The following is an 18,249-nucleotide window of genomic DNA, read 5'->3' on the forward strand; positions in this document are numbered from 1 at the left end:
ATGGGAGCTGTGACGGGGGTGCCTGCGGGCGTGGGGCAGTGCGCAGAGCCCCCTGGCCCCTCCGCCAGGAGCCATTCGGAGCTGGAGCTGGCAGGCAGGGAGCCTGCCTTAGCCCTGCTGCGCCGCTGACCCGCAGCCACTTGAGGTAAGCGCCACCTGACTAGAGCATGCACCCCGCACCCCCTCCCACACCCCAACCACCTGTCCCAACCCTGAGCCCCCCTCCTGCACCCCACACCACTCAGCCCTGGCCCCACCCAAGAGCCCACCCCCCAGCCAGAGCCCACACCCCCTCCACACCCCTTGTCCCAGCCCAGTGAAAGTGAGTGAAGTTGGGGGAGAGTGAGTAATGGAGGGAGGAGGGATGGAGTGAGTGGGGTCAGGGCCTCAGGGAAGGGGCGGGGCAGGGGTGTTTGGTTTTGTGTGATTAGGAAGTTGGCAACCCTATGCACTACACACTGCCTTTCTGCCACCTGCGCACCCTCCCCACTGCCCCCTACCATCCCCACACTGTCCTCCTGGACCCCCGAACCCCACACTGCCCCAACACCCCCTCACTGCACACTGCCCTCCTGCCATCCCCGCACCCCACACTGCCCCCGGCCACCCTGCACCGCACCCTACCATCCCCGCACCGCACACTACCCCCGGCCACCCCTGCACGGCACCCTACCACCCCCGCACCGCACACTGCCGCCTGCCACCCCCTCACCGCACACCACCCTCCTGCGACCCCCGAACCTCACACTGCTCCCTACCACCCCCTCACTGCACACCACCCTCCTGCCACCCCCACACAGCACCCTACCATCCCCTCACCACACACTGCCACCCCCCCTCACACACCACCCTCCTGCGACCCCCGCACCCCACACTGCCACCTGCCACCCCCACTGAGCTGCCACCACATTACCTGTACTGTTCTCATACCGTTACTCTTCACATCTATGGCCCTTGCTGTCTCTGCCAACCCATCCGAACACGTGCCCAGGCTGCTGTCACACCATCATCCGAAAGCCTCACAACCCTCAACCCCAAATGCTGCCGCCCCTGCACTCTCCCCCTACCAACTACCCGTGTGGTGCACGCCTGCCACGCCAGACACCCTGGCACCATCACAACATGCCCGTACATCCTCCGTCTGCGTGATGTCGCCGTGCACTCACACTGCCCCGAGGATGGTGCAGCAGTGGGTGCATGGTCACTGGTATTCACGAACACACGTGCTAGGCTTCCACAGAGTCAGAGGTCGGTGCTTTTGTAGCTCTTTCCCCTCGCCTGGGCTCGCTCCTTGCTGGATACCCTGGCCACCTAGTGATGTAATCTCACCCACCATGGCCGTGCCCTTTAGCCCCATCCAAGAGTTAATTTCTTTTTTGTTGTTTACAGGAACTACATGCTCCCCCCCCCCCCCGGCAACCCGCCACACTTTAATTTGATCCTGCAGGTACAGAGCCCTGATCTGCCTTGTGTCAACCTTTACACAAACGAGGTTAGCCCATCGATGCGTCCTTCAATTCCACTCATTAGGCTGAGCGCACCTACGCGCAGTAACAGAGTTACACGAGAAACAATGGGCCCCTGGCCCTGACAGCAGCCTCTATTCAATTTCGCTGACATTTGTTTATGGAGGAGCAGCCCGGCTGACGTCAAACCGAGCCAGGAGAGGCTGGGCGTCGGGCTCAGCAGACAGCCAGTGGGCAGGCTTCGGCAGAGCCTGCGCATTGCTTGTTTTAATCAGGGTTTCTAGTAAGTGTGTGCGCTGGGGAGCGTGTGCGTGGGGAGCTGGGGCGGGGGGGGATCAGAGGAAGGGAAGAAGTCAGGTGCTTTGGCAAAACAGGTCATGACAAAGGTCAAAGCAGTTCCTGAAGCAGGATTCCAGCAGGATCCTGCAGCCTCCAGGAAGCTGCATTACCCTTCCAGGACACCGCTGTACAATTCGGGGGCTCCAAATTCCCTTTGGGGCCACCGCCTTGCCCTCGGGGCTCCATGTCTACCTTAGCATACCCACTGTAACCTTCAGGGGTTCCCTGATGCCTTCAAGGGACATTGCCACAACATTCAGGGGCTCTGCACTGTGCTTGGGCGCCCTGCTGCAAAGTGGGGTGCCCAGCTGATTCCGCTGTAGCCTGTAGGAGTCCAGTATCTCCTCCTGTGGGACCCCCCAGTAAGCTTCAGGAATTCTCTGCTGCCCAGTAGGGACGTAGTACTTGATGAGTGGGACCCACCTGGCTCATTGGGTACGAATGTGTCTTTTGGGGTGCTATCTGGTCTTGGAGGGGCTCAGTCTCAGAGAGCGGTAATGCTCAAGGGCTATCTGCTACCCTGCAAGCTGGGCTGTCACCGTAACCCGGCTGCCTGCTTGCTTTCTCCCTCTCCTGAGCATCGTAAAGAAGGAAGGGATGCTGCACAGAGCCCGCTTACATAGACAAAGGTGAAACTGCAATCACTGTAATCCAAACAGTGACCCTCAAGGGGGAAAAAGACTGCTTGCAGATGGCAATGGTGGGACACATATGAAGGGGGAGAGATCTGCCATATATCCATCTTTGATTATCGAGTGTATCTTCAAACACAGCTGTGCTCGGGCCCAAAACACCTTTAATCCAGCCCCGACCCTGGGCGACTGAAGACTCTCTGCTCCCTGTCTTGGCATTAGGGCGTCTGTGACTGGGGGCTAATCCCCCGGGAGGCTACCCTTTCTTGTCCTTGACACAGCTACCTCATTGCTTTGGTGTCTGTGACTGAAAGGTACTTCTCCCCGCCCCCATACCCAAAGTTAACCCTTCTCTCTCTTCGACACCACCGTCTTAGGATATTGGCAAGGGAGGCCCACAGCACCATAAAGTTAATCCTGGATGTGCTGATTTAGGGCCCGATCCTGGCTAAGTACTGAGCCATGGCAAGTCAATGGGACGTGAGGATGCTCAGCACCGCACAGGGTTGGGCCCTCCATGTTGGAGGCGCCTGGGATGGCAGAGTAACTCCCTTCCCACAATGCACTGAACAGGCTGCTCGTCCTGTGGGAGCTAACCACTCCCCAGCACCCTGACCCTGCTCTGAGTCCTCAGGCAAATTTCTCCTTCATTTTAAAGTATTCAAATTGTATGGCTTCCCTGTAAGTCAGGGCACTTGGTTTACATCCTTCAGTGCCAGAGGTAGATTTATGAGAGTAGAAACTGGCTCAGAAGTTTTATTTTCTAAGATGAGGAGTCATGCCATTAGATATATAGCGTTATGAATCACCGCAACAGCATCAAATTTGCTCTTAAAGGTATAATAAACTGACACCCCACACCCACACATACTCATATAATGGATTGATGGTCCCCCCCCCCCCCCAAAGACGGCTACTTTGTTTGTTTTGACGTGAACAAGACATAAAGGGCCGTAAAACCCCATCTTGCCATACGTTGAGTCTATTCTTAACAAATATTAGGAAAATGAATGACCCACGTACCCCATCTATCATTGACGTGAGTGCAGATGGGTCTTTTCTTCCCTTCTTGTTTGTGCCACGGGGAACACAGGGCTTGCTTAGTTTTTCATGGCTCAGAGGCTCAGCAATTGAATACAGAAACATTTTAACAGTCTGCCGACAGTTCAAATCCGGGTGAGAAAGGGAAGGATGGAAAGTCATTCCTGTATGACCGCTTTTTGGTGGTCGCTGGGAAATGTCCTGCGGGCCCCAGTCCAGCTCCCAGGACCTTGAACACAAAGAAAGTTTCACCACCAGGGCTGACTGAGGAACAGCTGCAGGATAGTGGGGAGGGAGAATCTACTTCAAGTGCCCGAGCTTTCAGGCCAGCCTTCTCATGAGGACTCAACACCCACCAGGGGGCTCAGGATTTCCAAAGAGCTCAGAGGGTTGGGTGCATGTTGGGTGCTGAGCATGTCTGAAAAATGTGGCCTCAACTGGAGCTGCTAAGGATTGGAAATCTGGCCTTACTTATTCTTTGGATCAAAGAACTTTTGTGGTTAGTACATGCCTCATTTTCAGGAAGAATTACAGAGGGGAATATATGGATCAGGGGGAAAAAATGCAGGCAGGTTGAATGCGGAAGTGAATTTCTGTGAGGGAATCTGGCTATAGACTGTTTGGATGGATTATTCCAATAGAAATTGGCTATTCTGGTACATTGTGTGTCTTGCATTGGTTTCCCGGATAAGCCTCTCAAACCTTAATCTCTGTTTTCCCCCAGTGACTAACTTCTTGGTTAGACCAACCTCAGCAATAAATGAGAGTTCCATCTTTTTCTTGTTACTCCATGGCCTCCTTCAAACAGTACAGGGGACAGCCCCTTTGCCAGGAGGAATGGGTAAAGGGCTTGAAATCAGCACGTCTCTCAAAACCAAGAGGAGCTTCTAACCAAATGATGTATGCAATCATGGAGTCTTTTCTGCATCTGACAGCAGGGTGCTAGATGCCTGGGTTCCATTGTCAGTTCTGCTGCTCGTGCATTGGGATACCTTGGCCAACCTGCTTCACCTCCCCATGCCTCAGTTTTCCCACCTGTAAAATTGGGATAATAATCCTTCTTTATCACATCGGAGTGCCTGTGACACTAAAAGGAAGTCATGGGGTTCCTCTCTTTATGCCCATTTATCCATTTTGCCTATATATAAATTGAGTGCATGCTCTCATGATGGTGAACCTGAACAAGATGCTGAGAAGACTTATCCTCTTGCAGCTCATTGCAAAGGACGTTGAGAAAGGAGCACCCATCTACTAGGCCATTGTGGATCATCCCAAAAGAGTTAGATACAGATCTGATCTTTCTTATGCCTCCATCATCCTTTATGGGATAGCAGACTTTCCACTGTGACCCTCCATTCAATGGGCTGTTACTCAAAGCTGCTTTCCCTCTTGTGCATCATACATGCCTTGTTTGTACTGTGTAGTCTGACTGCCTCTAGGCCCCATCTGTTACTCTCTGGTCTCCGAGGTGCACCTGTGACCTAGCTATGTGGTCTCCATGCATTTCCAAGGCATCAATAACAGGTATCTCTAGGCAACGCTACATGAGTTCCAAAGTAACATCACATCCCTCTGGAAAGAAGAACCAAGGCCATGGCCCCATTCTTCCATTGTGAAGCTGCTAACTTAGCCAAGACATGGGATCGCTTGATCTCTGGTGGCAGTTAGTCCCACAGCCAAGACTAACATCCTGCTTTTCTGTACCACTAACTTGACACTGGGGTTCATTAACCACACGATCCTCCTTGTCAAACACAGCTACGGCTGTGGGGAGTGGAGCAAGGAGTGCCCTTCAGATACAGCAGCCAGTTCGTACCTTTATCATGATCACAGGGCAAATCCTGTGCAGATAAATGCTACAAGTTTCTACAGCACCTAACACAATGGGATGCTGATCCATGACAAGGGCTCCTATGCACTACAGTAATACAAATAATGCCCTGGGCATTATTCATTGGCATTCATTCATTGGCGAGTGAAGGTTCTGCAAGGATTAGGGCCATATAAGCACCTAGATAGACAGAACTGTAATCTCAGGTCAGACCTCAGTTTCAGTGCATTTCAAACCCAGCAGCATGGCTCAATGGGCTTCAGCAGGAGATAAATGCTACTCCATATAAGTTACAACATCTAATAGAGGAGATAAAAATAAAGGACTTCCCAGACCAGGGACTCTTTCCAGGATTATGGAGTTTGCGTCTGCAAGTCTGTTCCAGATTCAGAGCAAAGGAAGGTGAAATTTCCCTACTGTTGTTGGCAGGCGACCACATCTTCTAGTGCTCACACCCTCCTCTTCTCCGGCTGCTTCTCCCTGGGGAGCAGTATCTCCTGCAGTTCATCCTGTGAAGGGACTTCAACATTTTGCCAGAAAGCTCAGGGTGCTGGAAAGGATCCAGGATGGGCAATGCACTGGCTTCTATTATTGATGGGAACCAAGGGAGCAGCAGAGGAAACTGGAAAACCTGGCAGCATCAGACAACATTCATACTGTAGCGACAGTCCCGTCCAGGCGAGTCGGCTTTGCTTTCACACCTAGAATACAAAGCTCCCTATTATAGCACAATAGGGCAGATCAGAGCGGGCCTATTCACTAATGCAAGTCGGATGTGGACGAGATCCATATCAGGAAGAGGCCCGAGTGGCTAAACTTTGCACAGCGTATTAATGCAAGAATGATGAGTGCCAATTAATAGATATAAACGGCCTTCCCTCCCCCCACACACACACTCAATAACAACGTTGTCCCCAGTTGCTCTGGCTCCCTTGCGACTTTGTCCATGGAAAAATAAATTACTGGCACCGACCTTCCATGTCTTCAGACTCTGCTTTGGGGGAATTATCTGCGTGCACAGAATGTTTTCTTTTCTTTCAGAAGCTTGCCTGGCCTTCCACTTCTGCGCAGTCTGGCGGGACTAGGACCCAAGAGTGCTTGGAGAAGCTGGCGAGAGCTGCAATGTTGGAACCAAGGCCCTGTGAATGCCAGTTTCCCTGGCATTGCTGCCAGTCACAGGTACAGAGTTTTCCTCCCCTCCCCTAAAACAAGCAGCTCTGGGATACCACAGAGAAACATCCCTGAAAAATGTGACCAGTGGGAAGGGGCACAAATGTCTGTCTGCTTAAACAGACTTCAAGGGATAAGAGCAAAATATCACAACCTTGTATGCAGTGCCTCCTGGCCAGCTGTAGGTCAGAAAGTGCTCTGAGTAAATCCACATTTGACATGCTCTAGCTCCACTTTGATTGTTTTCCTCCCTGCATTCGCGGAGGCTCTCAGCACTACGGCATCCCGATTCATTTTCTCAGTCCATGGCTCTGGCTTCCCCAGGTCCAGGTTTGCTCTGCCTCCAGGGCAAACTGCGACATCATCAGAGAGAGTGATTAACTCATGGAAATCAGAGATGGCAAGGGGTGGCCTGGCCAAGCTGGCCATACCTACACTGGCTTGTGAGCCTCCCAGAGACCTTCCCAAGCTGATCTGCAGGTGCTTGGGTAGTTGACTGTCAACAAACCCTCCTGTCCTCTCCCACCTGTCATCAATTCCTGCTTCCCCTCTGCCCCAGAGCATCCCAAGATGTGTGTTTGTGGATCTGGGGAGATGCTACACTACCAATGTTCCCAGGGTTTTTCCCAGCAAACATAGATGTGCACTTCACTCCAATTCAGCCTGCGGAGCGCACCTTCCTCGGGGATGCTTGCTTTGCACATTGCTACACCTGAACATCATGTTACAGAGCAAATCCCTGCTGGAAACGTGTGCTACCTCCCCATGATGACAAAGCATCCCTGCGCCTCGGCTCATGTTATCCAACTGGGCCTTTGGATCACATTGTTACGGGGTTTCTTGCAGCTCCTTTCAATCTCCCATTTTCCCTGGCAGAAACTCTGGCACAGCAGCTGTGGGGAGCGCACCAAGACTCGCTGTCCTGGCGCACCCCCTCACAGTGAGACCCAGCACTGCAGCGCATCCGCCTCAGTTTCCCCACAATGATCTTAAGCCTATTCCCGGCATAGAGCTGACCTGACCCCCCAGCAAATCCACCTTTCCATGGTAACAGTATCCTTTGGATAAACTCCCAACCTCCTCCCCCTACCCCCCCAAAAAAACTCCAAAGGAATCTTTGGCCTAGCTGGGCTCAATGTCCAGCCCCCTTCCTTACAGGTAGGTTCCAGCTGCAATGGCAGTCTTCACATCCACCAACAGGTACCTGGGCTCTGGTCACCCCAACAATCCCGCCTCCTCCTACCAAGGGCCCTGGCCAGCCAAAGTCCTCAAACAGCTCATGGCCCTCACCCAGGCTTCACGCCTTCAGGCAGGAGCAATCTGTCTGCTCTCCTCCCAGCCAACATTCAGCTGCTGGGCTTTCCTCTGCAGTCAGCTCCTCTTTTTTCCTCCCCAGCCAGTTATCCCCATAGCTGGGCTTTCCTCAACATAGGCCCCACATCCAGAGCAGATGACAGCAGGGTGGGGCTAAGTGAACTGGGCTGACTGCCCCACGGATTCCTGGTCCTTAAAGGGGCGGGCCACCCTGTCACAGGGGGTTCAACCATCAGTGATGGAAAGTAAATTCTTTGCCCAGGTGCTCAAATACCGTGCAGGTGAGTGCAGCGTGAAAACCCAAACAGAATGGATTCCCCCCTCCACCCCGAGCATCTGCCTTGGGAATAGTTGGGCATGGATGTGTGATAGTGATATCAGCTTAAAGGCAGGTATCAGAGCCAAAGCCCAGTTGGAATCCCATTCTCAAATTCCTATTAATTATTATTAGCTGTCCTACAGTAGCACTTAGGGTATGTCCACACTAGATTGCAAACCTAGATGTACTGGACCTGGGCTTGTGGTCTCATGTGTTTCCAAGCCCGTGCTTGAGCATCCACACTGCACTGTAAACCTGCGTTTACCATTGCTGGACTCAGGTCTCACACCTGTACTAACGTATCCCTACTGTGCCACGCAGACTCTCTGACTCCGGTCTGCCGCTGGAGCTGCACCCACGCTGCAAAACAGGCCTTGGGAGGGACAGGTTAGACAGGCTGCCTTTGCTTTTGCCACTGTGTCGTCTAGACCTGCTCAGAGCGGTAACGACCCCGGCTCTTTGTCTGCAGCAGGACGGGGAACTTCTGAGAGAAAGCTTCGTGCAAACGCTGTCACAGAGTTGAGACATCTTGTGGGGGGTGCGTAACTTTCAATTACAGCCCCCCCTCCCAGCCCAGCACCCAAAAGAGCTTTGGAAGGATGGGGGAGTGGAGCGTGTGACGAAGGGGTTTCCCTCCCTCTCTCCTTTCATGGCCTCATTTTCATCAACGGGCCACAACTTTTCAGGCAGCGCAGCCAAACAAACGAAGACAACCCTGCGGTCTCTGAGGGGGGTCTCTTAGTTGGGGATAACTCCAGACTGCCTCTGTGGGTCAGGCTCAATGCAAACACTGCGCGCTTCCTCAGTCCTGAAGCCCCTCAGGGCCATGGGCCTGATCTCACGTGCTGACTGGAGCTCCTTCTGTTCCGGCACGGAGGCCCCATGGCCGAGCCTGGCTGGCTGGTGTGCTCAGGCTCGGTACCATCGGAGGGGCATCCGCTAACCGGAATGCCGGGAAGAGCCAGTGAGAGCCTTCCCAGTTGGATTTTCCCACTTGGCCGTTTACTTGGCCAGATTTAAGGAGGACAGATGGCCAATACGTGTCTGAGTCTCCTTCTGTTTATCCCATCTGCTCAAGGCAGCAACTGAGAGTAACAGAGAGAAGGGGCGGGGGGAAGGGAGGTGGGCAGCAAGCGGCATTTGGGGATTCCAGCAGAGTTGGTTTCATCGGTGGGGCTGCTTGCAGTTCCCTTTACGACCCATCACCGCCAGCCACAGCGTTCCAAGGACTCCGTGAGCCGGAGCATTTCCCAGACAGGCAGCACTGATGGGCAGACTCCTACAGCTGCCAAGGATGGGTGGGTGAAGCACTGATGAAGAGGACGGACTGGCTCTCAGGGGACAAACCTCAGTGCACATTTACTGATCAAGTTCCCAGCGCAGCCTTGTTTGTGCAGAGAAGCAAGCGGGTATTGTCCCCTCCTTAAAGTATATATTGGCCATACCGACACTTACAAGCCTGTGTAAGGGGAGAGACGGTAATAAGCATAGATAAAGGCCTCTCTAGCGCTACCAGGAGAGTGCCTTTGGTCGGAAGGGGGAGTACAAACAAGGCCATCATTTAAGGCCTCTGGCACACGGGGAAGTGTCAAGTGTTGGCTCGGCTGAACCTTTTCAGGGGAGGCCAGATCCATGCATAGACACAGGGGAGGGGGGCTGGATGAACACTGGCAACAAGAGACTGCAAAGTGCAGCCAGCGGCATCAGACAACAGGTAGTAATGAAGAATTGTGCTCCCATCTAAAGAAACTTCCCCTCCCGCAACACACACACACACACACACACACACACACAAACGCCCCCATAGAGTCCACCAAGGTCAGTATTGCTCACTGTACCCTGGGCATCTCCTTCAGCTGAGGAAGAACAAGGGTGCGAAGGGAGCCTGGCCTCTCCTCTTCCCGAGGCCATGTGGGAGGTGATGGTCCCTAGACTGCCATGGGTGTTTTTGACCATGCACTGGCAGCTCCACTCACGCAGCAAGCCCTTCCTGCAGGTTCTGTGCTGTGCTCTTTGCTGTGAGGGTGACACGGCGAGCGATTGATGCTGAAATTACTCACGTTTAAAATTAAATAAAGGTCCCAGAGGTCTCCTAAAATTCTAACTAGAAGTTCATTCGTCTCCTTACATTCAAAAAGAGCTTTGAATCAATCTCCCGCAGGAGACGAGATTAATCTCCCTTTGCTCCCCTTCCCCTGCAACCATCTAAGCATTTCTGCAGCTGGCCAAGCTGCTCTGGGAGAGCTTGTGTGTGCGTGTGCGTTTGCGTTTGATGGGGGAAAGTGCAATGCAAATGAAAATATTATCTTGCAAGAGGAAGATCCCAGCCAGTCAGGTGTGACCCACCCCCCCTCAAACCAGCATCCCTTGGCTTGCTATTAGTGCAGAAGGTGGATTCCTGTAGGTAACCAGCATACTATGCATGCACTGAGTCTTCTAGGTCTCAATACTGTGATGTTCAGAGTGTGTGGGGGAAAGCGTAAGCTCCATTCTCTTCCTGCTGCCTCTCTGGGTTAGCGGGCTGGCTCATTTTCCAACCGCCTCTTCCAGGGGACTTGGAGGTTTACAGAGTACGCAAACCTGATGTCTCTCGCTTTCTCAGCCTGTGCCTCTGGGTGATTATCACGAGCGGGGCTGCTAGTCAATCACACAGCTGCAGAGAGCTGAGAAGTCAAAGAAGCAGAAAGGTGAGAATGATAATATTACAGGCTTTGCCTCTTTTCTCTTTCTCCTGGTTGCACTCAGAGCTGGAGGAATTCCCCCTGCCCGGTCTTTGCAGGAGATGGATGCTCCCCCGGCTCAAAGTTGGAGAGCAGTGCCAGGGAAACTCCAGGTGCAATGAGAATCACCTTGCCCAACCCAAGAGGTGGATGTGAGGCCAATGCAGGGCAGGAATACATTGGTGGAATAGCATGGGCTAAGCCCAGGAGACCAAATGACCATGGCAGACATCTAAACCGCACCCTCTTGAAGGCAGGGTGGAGTGATTCCTTTCCTTGGCACTGGAGCCTGTCTGAGAAAACGCTGTTGTTACATGTCTCTTCCTGTGGGGCTGTTCGATGGCTGCTGTGTTCACTTGATTGCATTCTGTGCCAAGGGTCACGGGGAGAGGGAGCTTTTCCATAAGACAGAACAAAGATGTAGGATGGGCAGAAACCTTTGTGCTTCACTGCACAAGCCGAACTGACCAATAAATGATGGAGGAGAGAGAGAAACCTCAGAAATTTGACAGGAAAGCGCATGTTGCACCTCCCCCTGAAGCGCTGACTGGTCGCTGTCAGAGACAGGATCCTGGCACGGATGGACCATTGCTCAAACCCACCGTTTCAGTGCCAGTGGTGTTACGGTGCACAAGCAGACGGAAGCAGGACAGAGACAGCAGACTAGCCTACACGCTGAGACGGTCCCCAGAGACCTCTAGTGAGACGATGGCCCGCACTGCATGCCTTAGTCCAGAGGTGGGCAAACTACGGCCCGCGGGCCACATCTGGCCAGTGGGACCCTCCTGCCCGGCCCCTGAGCTCCTGGCCCGGGAGGCTCGCCCCTGGCCCCTCCCCTGCTGTTCCCCCCTCCCCTGCAGCCATGCTGCCGCACGCGCAGTGCTCTGGGCGGCGGGGCTGTGCACTCATTCAGGGGAGTGCGGCAACTGGTCTGGCTCTGGCCGGGCAGCACGGCTGCCAGACATGCTGCTCTGAGAGGCATGGTAAGGGGGCCAGGGCCGGGGGGTTGGAGAAGGGGTGGAGGGTCCCGGGGAGCAGTCAGGGGACAGGGAGCAGGGGAGGTTGGATGGGTGTGGGAGTCCCGGGGGGCCTGTCACGGGGCAGGGGTGTACACAGGGGTCGGGTCAGTTAGGGGACAGGGAGCAGGGGGGGTTGGATGGGGGTGGGGTCCCAGGGGGGCAGTCAGGGGACAAGGAGCAGGAGAGGTTGGATGGGTTGGGGGTTCTGAGGGGGGCGGTCGAGGGGCGGAAAGTGGGAGGGGGTGGATAGGGGGCAGGGGCCAGGCTGTTTGGGGAGGCACAGCCTTCCCTACCCGGCCCTCCATACAGTTTCGGAACCCCGATGTGGCCCTCAGGCCAAAAAGTTTGCCCACCCCTGCTTTAGTCATAGCCTCTGCCTATTTGCATCAGGCTCGACTTAGACAGGAAGCAGATGACTGGAGCTCACTCGAAACCAAGCTGGGTAGCTGTTATAAACTGAAGAGAGGCAACACAGTCACCTGCTCCACCCAAGACAGTTGAGTCGCATCAATTTGACTGGTAGAGCAGGAGTTCTCAGTGGAGAACAGCGCATCCTTTCACTGCAGAAACCTTCATTAACAGCCCATGCATCGCAGCACAGATAGCCAGAGATGGCCATGAATAGGTGTTTGAATTTTGAAATGAATTTCCTTGGGCCGAGCTCACCCCACCTGTTGCTGAGTCCCGCGGACACTGGCGCAGTTAAGTCGCTGGGAAAACGTTTGCGGAAAGAGAATGTTGAAGATCCATGTGTCCAAGTATTTGCAGGAAGTAAAGTTTGAATCCTCAGACCCAAGCACTGGCATAAGTGCTTGTGCATCCAATCTGCAATCAGAAATACTGTCCAGCATGTGACTTTTTGATCAGCTGCAGCCTGGCAACACACAGGAAAATTCAAATATTCACTATGAAAGAGTCAACCCACAGGTTATTTACTAAATAAATGCGAAGAACTCATTATCTGCTTGCAGATACTCCACAGGAGAGCAATAGCTACATCAATTGAGTATTACCCACTCCAACAGCAGACAGCAAACGGGAGTTTTTGGAGGAATAACTGTGGATCCTGTGCTTGGAGGAAAACACGAGACTAGTTTGTGGGTGATTCGTGTTGAATGGCTGCTGCAGTGAAGTCTATCTCTCTGGGCTGAGTATTCACACCAGACCGGACATCTTGGAGTTTGAGTAGGAGTCCTAGACACCTGCATTTGTTGTTTGTGCTCAAGGTCAACAAATATCTCTACCTCCGCAACTGGTGGAGACCAGCCCCAGTCCTCAAGCTTGATGCTGGAAGAGGATGCGTTGCCGGTCAATGTTTTCTTATCTTTACCTTCTGCTCTCTTACAGAGTTGCTGTTCCTTACAGCAAATCATCACCTAGGGCAAGTGTGTCATTTTACAGCCTGTGCCACTCAAGGGGCAGCAGATAGCTACGCCGCCCTGAGAGCAGGCCAGGAACCGCAGTGGGACTTCGATAGTCACCTGGTTCCTCCTGGTCTCCCCACACTCTGGGGTGGGGGAAGTTATCTGTGCCAGATTTATGCTTGGTACAGATCACTTCCCCATCAGTACTGGTGCATGGTGAGGGAGGGAGGAGTCAAAGCTCTTCCCACTGCAAGCCCCTGTCTGCCGGTTCATGCAGGATGGGGAGTAACCCTGCATTGAAAGCTGCCGTCCCTTTCAAGCACTGACCCATGAAATGGGGTAGCATGCGCAGGGGGAAGCTGGTGACCTCTTGCATCCTTGCTTTGGTGTGTAAAGTAGCTCACAATTGTGCCCTCAACAGGAAAGAAACATTCAAAGAATCAAAACAGGGCAAAGACTCAATGCAGGGGAGGGACAGGCAGAAGAATGGTGCACATCTGTATGTGCGCATAACTCAGCTCTGGCTGGGGAGGGTACTGCTCCCAGTGACTCCAGTGGAGACGAAGAATGGCCTGGTAGCTGGGCCTGTAGACTAGAACTCAAAAGAACCTGTGTTCAGTTCCTGGCTCTGCCACTATCTCTGTGTGACCTCACGCAAGTCACTAAATCTGCCCTGCACCTCTGTGGTGTAGGGTAAACCCCATGAACAGCTGTAAGCTGCTCAGATACTATGGTGAACTCCTCTAGTGAGATGGGGACTTGGTAGCCAGGGCTCAGTTTGGTCCTTTATCAGCTAGTAAAGTCCCCGAACCTAGCTCACTCCCTCTCTGCATGGGGAGGACTCAGAGAACGCTGTAGGAGTAGGAATTGTCAGTGTACGGAGCAGCTAGAACCTAGGTCTGCTGGACACTGAGCAGCTGCTTACCCATGTCACCACCCAACAGTTGTGGGCCAGCAGCGACCGACAGGCTGTGAGCCTGGAGGAGCGAAGTACAGGCCCTGATTGCTCCAGGCACACTATTTAAGCCTGATGGGGACACCAAGAAGTGGTCTGTGCAACCAGGTGGATCCCCATCTGGGTCTATGACAGACCCTGCTCCTTCGCCTTGCTTTGGTTCTTGGTTTCTGACCTTGGCGTCGGTTCTTGGTTTCCGACTCCGGCCCTGCCCACTCGGCCTGGCCGCCCATGCCCTGGCCGCGACAATTTGGTAGGATCAATTTCAGTAGGTAGTGAACTTAGCCCAGGGGTGTCATGAAAGTTTCCACTGCCTATTCTCCTACCAGCAATCCTGACCCTGTAGGATTCTTTACAATAGAGGGCCTGCGTCATTCCAACCCCAATTCTTTCAGTCAGTGGGGACGCTGCGCTCTCCCCAGTAGAAATCATGCTGAGGGCACCGAGCCTGCTCTAAGAGCGATGCCGTGAACATCTTGGCTCTCTCCCCACACTGGGACGGAGAGACCTGACTCAGTTTCCCACAGAAGCGACGGCGAGTTCTTACTGGGGGTTCCTGGCTGGCGGCTGTGAATTACAGCTGATTGGCTCTGAAGACGTGGGGAGCTGTCTCAGTCAACAGAGGATGGAGAGCTAAAGGGGGGGGGGAATAACCTGCTGAAGCACAAGGAGGAGAGGATCAGAGAAAGAGAGGAGCGGAGGGAAGGAATGGGGAGAAAGGGGCGGGCAGACCAGATGAAAAAAAGGTTTTAAGAAAAAATAAAAAGGAGGAAAGAGAGAAAGGGGAAAAGAATGGAACAGAAGAATGTAGGAAGTGATATGAAATAACTGAGAGAGAGAGAGATTGACAGCAAAAGACAGAGAGCAAGCTGTGGTGGGGGGTGGACATGGAAGACAAAAGGAGTTAATTACCTGTGTCCTGCCCCAGACAAAAACAGGGCCCCTAGCAGGACCGTGGGTGGGTAAGTGAGGCCTGTAACAAAGGCAAGCATCAGAGACTCCAGCCGGACAGAGGAGGCCTAGGCCGGGTTACAGCTGCTGTGCAATGGTGCCACATGGTCACCGTCTGGCACATAACATGTACTCAGCTGAACTCCATCCGCCAACACCATACACATCGACTTTCCCTGACCTTCCGTGCAGTGTTCTCCTGCACCCCTCCGCCTCTGCGACTCCTTCTCCTGCCGTTCTCAGAGCAGCCTTCCCCCTCTCTTTGGCATGGGATGCACAGGCGCAAGAGAATGTGCAGCTCAGATCCAAGCTCCGCCATTGGCAGGAGCAGCTGCTGATGCAGAAAGTGTTGGGGGAAGGGAGGGAAGGCTCTTTCTCCCTCAAATTTGCATGGAACCCCCGCCTGCAGAGACAGGCTCCCTTTGGGGGCATGCTTCTCTGTGTGCAAATTTAGCAGGTGCAGGGAGGAGCACGCGCGCATTAATCAAAGTCTTCGTAAAAGGGTGGTTGGTTTTTCCAGGGCCTCAGCAGAAAGTACAATTCGGGGCTCGGTTCCAGCTGCGGCCGGTGGGACAGTCTCTCTTCCGCGGGACGGAGGGAGGGAGTGACGCTGCTGCTGGAGAAACGCAGCCCGTGTCCAACTCACAAGCCAAACCGGAGGCCCTTCCAGGGCAGGGCACATGGGAACTTTGCTTCTGCTCGGAGCCTGGGAAGAGTGAGATCTGATCTCTGGGCACCCAAAGGGAGGAGGCGGTTGGGAGGGGACGACTGCATCATGGTAGCGGCGGAGGGAGGGGTGATGGGGCGCTTTGCAGGAGGAGAGTGAGATGAGGAGACTGGAAGGCCACACTGCCCCCTTGCACAAGCGAGTGTATGGGGAAGGGAGGGGTGGAGAAGCTGTCCTACTTCCTGGTGGATGAGCAGTAGCAGCAGGAGCTCTTTAGACTGGCTTGGTCTCTCTCTCTCTCTTTTTTCTCCTCCATTAACCCCTTGCCTGCTGGTGAACCCATTCCCCTTCCCCAAAACAAACTGACATCTTGCAGAGCATCCCGAGGGAACAACCCTGTCCCCACTCCCCATCGCAGTAACATCCCAACCTACCGAACGGCATAAGTGTGGCTCAGTGCCCACTCCAGGCTATTCGCCTGCTCACACACACACACATGGCCTACTGATTCCCGAATCCCTCTTGGATCCACCCTGGCCTTCGGCAGCCTTCACTGTCTGTCACTGCCCAACACCCTTACTGTGGACGTGTTGCTAGGAGTAAGGGAGGGCGCTCCGGAGACCGAGACGCCATTGTCTTGTTGGGTTATTCTGGCTGCCTGCGTGAAGCTGCAAATAGCTCCCTCCTGTCTTGCGGCCAGGGAAGAAGCCAGTGTGTGCATCAGCCTCCCGTTTGTCTCTCCCAGCTCTCAAAGGAAATCCCACCCTGTTCATTCCTGGGTCAGGCTGGGGGAAGAGGGGTTGTCAGTGTCCCAGCAGAAGTTCCCACATGGAAGGAGAAGGCATGCTGATGGGATGGTGCTGGTGGTGGATGCATGGAGGCTGCTTTGACACCAAGAGCCAGCAATGTCCATCGTCTATGCTCCCTCACTGCAAAGGGGGCCGGGGGAGAAGAAGCTTGCGCCGGCGCAGCCCAGGCTAGTATCATGGCTGCATCGGGGCCATGAAGTCTGCCAGTCTGAGGTCTCCAGGTCCAGGTGGGCCAGCTAGGGCTCCACCTGCTTCGGAAGACTGCAAGCCTCCTGTACTTCACCTGCCACAAGCGGGAGGAGCTCCCGAGCCTAGTTAAAGGATGGGCAGCTTTAAAAGCCATGATCGGGGCCGGCTGGGCCAATCCAGGGCTCAGAGGGGAATGGAGAGCCTTTGCCAAGGGAGTGCAGACTCTTCCTCTGGATGGAAGGAAGCAGAGGTTGGAGAGAGATGGAGGGATCATGAGAGGCAGCGGTAGTGGCAAAGAGGGACAGACTGATTGGGGGGCAGGTAAAGACGGACGGAAGAGAAACAAGGGGGACTGAGAGAGGATTGAGAAATGGCTACATGGAGAGGGGCAGGCAGATGGGGTGGAGAAAGAGACGGAAGGAGAGCAAGGGGCAGAAAGAAGGATGGACAGGCCCAGGAGAAGGGAAGGACGCAGAGAGAGAGAGAGAGGTGCTCTGCCCTCTGAGGGTGTGGGAGAGTGCGGGGGAATCGCACTAGGTGGCCACACCTCTACTCGGGGCTGGGATTGTTTCCAGACCTGCAGCTCCCCTCGTCCCACCCACAGCTGCCGCGCGCTGGCTTGCTCTGAGCCCCTTAATCAAGTGCAGGCTTGGTGCTAATAAGTGACTTTAAACAGGTCTGTCATTTTTGGATTGGGGGCCGGGGGTGAGGGTGGGGGGAGCAGGGACCGGGGAAACCAGCAAATAAATCTACATCTGATTAACATTTACGTTCCTGCAGGATTTGCAGAGAGCAAGAGACAGGAGAGAAACCAGTGCCAGAGGCAAGGCTGATCCTAGCCTCGCCTGCACCTGTTAGAGTAACAGTGACCTCCAGTGGCTGGTTGGGTGAATCCCAGGGGCCTGTTCCCAGGCCCTGTTCCCTGTGCAAGGGATGGGTAGAGATGTAGGTTGTAATTTGCAAAGTCCTAGGGCACTGAGAGTCTCCACCAGATTCCCCAGGCACATTTAAGGGGTGCCACTCCAGGTCCTGATCCTACATACAAGGCAGCCATTTTCCTGGTTTGTTGAATTCAAGGGGCGTCCATGGGAAAGACCCTGAGCTCTGTTTTCAGCCGTGGATGACCGATAGGGACAGAACGAACACACACATACACACACGCTGCCGGTACTGTTCTGCTTTGCATCCAAAGGGAAAATGATTTGGGGAGAAGGAGAGAGAGAGGGATTCATAAGAAACAGTGAGAAAAGGAGTGATTGGGGGGTGGGGAGTGGGGGGGAGAGGGAGGGATGCTCCCAGGCTGCTTGAGACACATGGACACAATGCCATGTTTTGGCCTTTCTATGGTGGTCAGGATAATTTGGGTAGGCTCTCAGATACTGTGGCGGCTAGTGCAGGATCAATGGCTATGACAGAGAGGTATTATTTGTTTTGCGGTAGTGGCTAGAAGCCCCAGTCATAGA

General features: G+C 53.9%; 1 protein-coding gene across 2 annotated transcripts in view; it reads right to left on the minus strand.

The window, feature by feature from the left end:
- ASTN2 (astrotactin 2) overlaps positions 1-18,249 on the minus strand; it is a 589,627-nt gene that overhangs the window by 153,025 nt on the left and 418,353 nt on the right. The window lies entirely within an intron of this gene.

Source organism: Natator depressus, chromosome 16, assembly GCF_965152275.1.
Source record: "Natator depressus isolate rNatDep1 chromosome 16, rNatDep2.hap1, whole genome shotgun sequence".
Lineage (NCBI taxonomy): Eukaryota > Metazoa > Chordata > Testudines > Cheloniidae > Natator > Natator depressus.